Raw genomic sequence first — 7315 nt, 5'->3', positions numbered from 1 at the left:
ACTCGGTGCTTTGGATTCTGTTCGCTGTTTCGCTATGTAGAGACTTTTCACTGCCATTCGTTTCTTAGCGATTTGCCAAGTTTAACTAAGAACAAGTGTTTCACACACATTGTAAGAATGTTGTACAGTACTGTAGCATGCAATTAAATCACATTAACACTGGGGTGAGTGATGAGGGGCTCTAAATACAAAAAATACCAAAAAAGATCACAGGAAAATTCAGTGATGCACATGAAAAAACAAAGGTATCTCAGGAGAATTTTGAGGATCAAAACCCTTTCTAAATGCCACCATTTTGCATGTAGGCACCATCAGGATTTGAATTTTTTTCAAAATGGGAGGGGGACACCCCCTCCTCTTATACCCCTTCCCCCAGGACGCGGATCACTGTCACAAATTACCAGGCTCTAAAAATGGTCTGGTGACAACCACGGTATATATATATATATATATATATATATATATATATATATATATATATATATATATATATATATATATATATATATATATATATATATATATATATATATATATATATATATATATATATATATATATATATATATATATATAAATATATGGTGCGTATCCAGGTTGGCGTTGGGGGCGCGCGCCCCGGGTAAGAAAAAGAGAAGAGAAAAAAAGGAAGAAAAGAGGAAAAAAGAGGAGGAGGAGAGGAAGGAAGGGAAAAGAAAAAGAAGAAAGAGAGAAAAAGGAGAAAAAGAGGGAGTAAAAACAAAACGCGAAGACACCGGGAAGAGAAAGAAGAACAGTGACATCATTACAGCGCTGAAGGGTAGCCAGTGACGGATCAATGATTTCGTAAAAGTGTGACTCACCCTACCCCTTACACCGACAACTCCATTTTTTGACGTTTCCATTTCCCTCTCTCACTAAATTAAATGATCTATATATATATACTATATATGGTCTATCATAACGCGTGTGTAGAATTGTACTATGAAACCAACTGTGGCTGGTCTCGAGCTCGACCGTGTCGTCGGGGAACATTTTGGGATGGGGGCGACCGCCCGCCCCCCCCCCCATTCAGCATTTTTTTAAATGATATCGCTAAGTAATTTCAAAATAGAAAGTGCTTAGAGGCAACTTACAAGGCCTGGGAAGTGTCATTTCCAGCGATCTGGGAGACATTTTCGGCCAAAATTTGCTTGTACGCTTCGCGCCAAGCTATGGTGGCGCTACGCCTAGATAATTTGCCTACAGGCTTCGCCCCTCCCTTGGCAAATTCCTCGCTACGCGCCTGTTCGAATTTGTAACGCAAACAGCAGATATCACATCATATCAGTGAGCATAAAAATGGCGTTCCAGGATGAAAAGCCTCAAAACTGTCCGACTTGCCTGAAAAAATAACCAAAAATTTTCGCGCTTCGCGCGCGTTCAACGTGTTCATGTCAATATCATATAAGCAAGCATCGGTTATTACATCGCATGCCATCATGTACCGTACGGTCCGTCAAAATTGCGCAGTATACCGCGGGATGCTAATGTAAACAACGACATGTCTCATGTAGATGTATAAAAAGCATGGAGATCCAATTATGTCAAAACTCTCTTTTACATTAGTAATGGCGAATTAGGGCCTGCACCCCCGCCGCGCAGTGGCGGAGCGTCCATATGGTCAGGGGCGGATGCCCCCCTGACGGACTCAAATGGACTGCTGGCGTCTTTTTCAGCTCTTTACCACTTTTTACTTATTCTAGATTATTGACTTTTTTATTGCGCTCTCATCTACTTATTGACATTTGTCACATTTTGTTCGTGTAATTTGGCGATGACACCTTATTCTTCGTTTATCTGCAAATTAGCCAGGCCCGGAAAGGGTCATTTCCGGCGATCTAGGGAGTATCTTTACTCAAAAATTTTCTGTACGCTACGCGCTAACCAGTGGTGGCGCTCCGCTTAGATAGTGTCGAAAGCGCCCCTTCAGACCATTCTCGCCACTCCTGACCAATACCCCTAGCTCCGCCACTGCCGCCGCGCCTCCTACGCCTATGTTTGTAGTGTTCGGTTTCGGAAATATCTGCTATTTTTTCATTTCCTTCAACCAAGTTTTATAATAGCCGTTATAACAGGTTTTAATATTTGTACACCAATAAATTAACTGTGTCTGAATTTTCGAAAATTTCTGACCAACATTCTACATCACACTTCCCTCTACTCTTGCAATTTTGACCGGTCTGTTAGGGGTTGAAGGAAGTTTTTTCTATATTGGTTGTATGGGTATGTTTTGAAGTGAGTTTATTCACGAGAAATGTGAATTTTCAAATTCTGAACAAATATGGGGCTTAAAACCTTGAAAAGTGGGGCTGACGGGTATTGTGGGCCGCGACGTAGGAGATGCGATCAGGTCGAACATGATGTGTGCCGGGTTGACAATCTTCAAAAAGGTTATGGATGGAAAAAAACTATTAGGAAATACTTGGTTCTCAGGCAAAAAGTGTACATCTGGTTAGACATTTCAAGCCCGAGAAGTGCCGTTTCCGGTGATCTGGGGGTTTCAAAACAAGAAATTTTCTTGTACGCTGCGCGCCAACCGATGGTGGCGCTCCGCTTAGATAGTAATGCGCCACCATCGGTTGGCGCGCAGCCAACCGATATATATATATATATATATATATATATATATATATATATATATATATGTTTGTATGACGGTGATTGATTTTGTCATTTTGGAAAAAATACTGTTGTCCCCCGTTTATGTACGCTTACGACTCTTGAACCCCGGTTTATGGAACGACCCTTACCCCTCTCGTGTATGTGGGCCCTGTTAATCTGCCAGGAAAGAGATCGTGAAATCAAGAAATGATATCAATCGTTAATGTGGTATAAATATTTTAGAGCAGTCACACTTGATAACCGTCAGCGGGTTGGTGTCCATGCACTTTTTATTATTCTTTTTTTAGTTCTCAACTCGTTTATTATCTGTTTATTAACTTTATACAACAATATTATTATCTATTATTTATCTCTTTAATGTGACATAATGAACATAATATTTCTCTTAGCGTAACAATCATATTTCTTTTTCTTTTCTTTTTTTGCTTCTGCCAATGCAGCATAATAATACAAACATTTGGGACAAACCTAGTAGTCATTTTGCCAGTGATGCCAATTTGCATACGGTGAAGAAGGTAATTAGTGCCAATAATGCGACAATAATGCGATAGATGAACGATACTGGAAATACTGAACCTTTGACTCTCTTAAGGAGAGAAAGGGAATGAGAGACATTTTTCGCCACTGTTCATCACTTAAATCAAAATTATTGGAGCGGGTCCATCTATTGAAACAAGTAGAGGGTGAAATAAAGGAGTTAACTAACTTCTTGTAAATACACCTGGAGAGGAAAGGGGTACCGTGAATCTTGTCAATAGGGGTGTTTTGTGAAACATGGGAAACAATGGGGGTCCTATTATTCTTCCGGCCCCTGTGGATAGCAGAAATAGGGCCATTAAATAAGGTAAAAGGGAAATATTCTATAGAATGAATACGTTTGAAGTTATCTATAGTCGTCATCTAATAGATCATTGATAGTTATAACACCCTTGTTATACATAAAACTACAAAACACTGCCTTATTGTTTACCTTTATTCTGGAGTTATTCCAGATAATTTCGGAATGGTAATTATTTTCATCAGATCTTAAATAGTAATAATAAGCCCAAGCCGAGCAGACATCATTAATAAATGGATTAGGAATAACAATATCATTACAAGAATGAGTATAAGATCCTTGCCATATTTGTTCAAATAAAGGTAAAAAAAGAAGATTTCCAATCAGCATGTACCGCTTCAGTATACCGTCTTACCAACACACATTTCAGGCTACGGATAAAAGGATGAATATGGATGGCCCTTAGGCCACCCAAACTAGTAGGGGCAATGAGCGTATTACCCTTAATTTGATCGTGTTTGCCACCCCAAACGAAGCGACAAAATAAGTTCTCTAACTCTTTGATAAAGGGAGCGGGGTGGATCAGGGAGGATCTGGAACAAGAAGACAAACTGAGAAATACCTAAAGATTTGAAGATTGTGATCTTGCCTATAGGGGTAAGGTCACGAGCGGACCATAGGTATAAATTATATTTTAGACGTGATAACTTTAGGGAAAATTAAGACGAAAAAGATTATCATGACAGTTGTCAAAGGTGATGCCCAAGACCGTGACAGGACCTATATACAAAAGAGAAATTTCTTAAGAAACGGGGTTCTTAGAAGCAAGCAAGGGGACCTAACGAGAAATTATTAGACTTGTCATAAATTACTCTGAAACTAGAAGAAAGTTCCAAAATTTTAAGAATATCAACCGTGGCCTTTAAGTTGTTGTAAGTACAATATTATACAATATATGTATGGATAAAGAGGGCAGCCTTGACGAACCCCGCGAGAAATTTTGAAGGATGGAGAAAAAAGCCATTAATAATAACACAAGCTGAGGAGTTAGAATAAAACATTTGGATCCATCTAATGAAACTGTTGTTAAAATTAAAAAATGTAACCAATCAAAAAAGTAAAGTTCCACTCAAGACGGTCAAAACAATTTAGTAAATTTGGATTTAGTATGAAATAATTCACCTACAGTGACGTTTAACAATTTTCCTACGAAGATTGCGCCGTCTGATTGAATTCCAGACGCACACGATCTTTTGCAGCCTTGGTTAAACATGGTGAGCTGAGCTAATATCGAAGGGATTGTGGACGGTGTTCGCTCTGAGAAATTCCTCTTTCCATCCGCTCAGTATATATAATTATTCCTTAAGGGTTATACCTATAGTATTTACAGTGCTAAACAATGCTTCTGTATAGGTTTAAAAAATGTGGAAAAATATGAATTCAAATATTCTGCCTCTATATATGCAAACCTTAATTCACCGAATTTAGGTCTATGGTATAGGCCTACATGTAGAACGTTCATCTCGGCCAAGAAACATGTTCCTATTTCTATATTTTAATTTCTATTTGTTTCTTTATTGTCAGAGTGTCCGAAGGAATGAAATATTGAGCCTTGGCCCCTTCGCCTTTCTTACATGTTTCTTATATGCCGGCTACAAGAAATACAGGATTACTGCTTTGCTACGATTATACATGGATGTGAGAATTATTGTATGATCAACATCAAATGCGCACAAATGCGCACGGGCCCGTTAGTTTCCGCAGCCGTTAGTTTCCTTTCCTGAGAAAAAAAACTTTACTTTTTTCCCCTTATAACTTTACTCTCCTCCACTATGATTTCGGGGAGAAATCTAACGTTTTTAGGGGTTGAAACCAACGTTTTTAGGGGTTGAAACTACCGTGTTTCAGGGGAAGACTCACTAACGGGTACGGAAACTAACGGGAGCCGTAAAAAACACAAGCTGCAACAATGACAAGTAGTACTTTGGGAATTGAGAGCAGTAATGTACTATACTACTAGTAATACTGGCGTGGTACGTAAATAAAAGCCATTCACCGGGCTACGTTTTCTCCATCACATATAATACCAACGGTTCTTCCATTATAAACCTCTGCTAATTTTCTTCGCTATGGTTCATAAAAAATTCACATGTACATATAGCCTACTGACAACATCAATACAATGACATTTGATATCAACATTGGACAAGTAAGTTGTTACCATTAAGTTTCGAGAGTTCCCTGACTTATGCTCCCCACCCCTCCCCCCTTGCCCTCACCCCTCCCATAGATCTGCCCCTCCCATTCACACTTAAGTTTGTGGCCCGACATAGCATATCGATCCTAGCGGTATAGTTCAATGAAGACGTAGCCTATACAGCACATACAAGATACTTGATATAAGTTAGGCCTTAGGACTCATGTACACAGTCCTTAAAGCCATGCATGTAGGACTCCTTTACCTGTAGAGTATACGTCTTTCATACGCAAGCCATCGGCCTTTCTGTACCGCTCAACCTTCTTCTGCGATACGACAAAATGCCTTGCTATTTGAGCAGACGTAAATCCGATTTTAATGCAGTACCATACTGCATCCATGGAAAGGCCATTGCTAACAGCTGCCATTGTAAGGTCGGATGATTAGAGAGTTCGAGAATTCTTGCACTGATTTCTAAGATATTCTCATAAATTCTGCATTCAACTAAACAACTGAGTGTTGTCTTGAACAGCGCCGCCCGCCGCATAAAATAGTGTCCGTTTTGGCGGGTGCTTTAGTCATTCTTCTGCAGTAAATGTTGCCAAATAACGAGTACATTAACGGAAGTTGTTATGCTGCAGTAAAGACTACCGCACAATGAGTAAGATTTACGTTAGTCCTTATTTGACAATAACATTGCCGCATCATTAGGTTTTGTCTTTCTTGGTCATTATGATACTGTAAATATTGCCGCATAATGACTACGATTTTTTTTTTAAGTCATTATGCGGTAGTTAAAACTGCATAATAAAGACAATATGATTTTTGTCCGAAATGGCGACCTTTCTGTGACAGCTGGCTGACTGACTGTACAATGAAAAATCAAGCCATGGTCATTATGCTGCGTAAAAGGAACCTCACATAATGACTTGTATTTCTTTTCTCATTATGTGACACAAAATTTACTACTGTAGAAGGAGTAAAAGCTGCATAAAAAGTTACTGTATAATGTCCGTTTTGGCGTTCCATATACCTGTGTGATGCACCCTGTACGAAACTTTCACATGTGCGATGTTATCGATTAATACCTTCACAGAAACCTTTGATCAAAGTAGATCATACAATATACTAGTGTGCTAAATATGTATAAACCAGTTCCAAACAATTCTACAAATATGTACGAAAAGCTTCGGGTAGTTTTGAACAGGTATATCTTCGTTGCAACGAATGGATGCAGTTGGTTACCTCGAAGTGAAGGTTTCTATTGTGATGTTACGTTTGACCTTTGAGCTTATGACCTTACTTAGTACGACATAATGACTTATATTCGTATCTGGGATATAACCGTTTGGGGTATTTTACATCCTACTATTGTCACGTGATTAGACAGACACGCACTGAAGTCCATCGAATCTTGAAGTTGAGGATGAGATCACACGAGACACTACGAACTTTGACCTTGATAATAATTGACCGTATGACGTCAAGAAAACCAATCATAGAGATAGTTACAGTCTCATCCGCCTCTGGATGTGATGGTTTCAGTCATTGAGTAATCCCAACACCCTACCCAACGAAAACAGCGTTTGGTCTTTAAAAATTTGTTTTTGCGTTATGTCGCCCTCACTTACGAAGTCATATCATCAGCTACACGATAAAGATAAATAAGCTCTTAGTGTGACAATAATTAGGAGAAA

Source organism: Apostichopus japonicus, chromosome 9 (assembly GCF_037975245.1).
Source record: "Apostichopus japonicus isolate 1M-3 chromosome 9, ASM3797524v1, whole genome shotgun sequence".
Taxonomy (NCBI): domain Eukaryota; kingdom Metazoa; phylum Echinodermata; class Holothuroidea; order Aspidochirotida; family Stichopodidae; genus Apostichopus; species Apostichopus japonicus.
Note: the sequence above shows the minus strand (reverse complement) of the source record.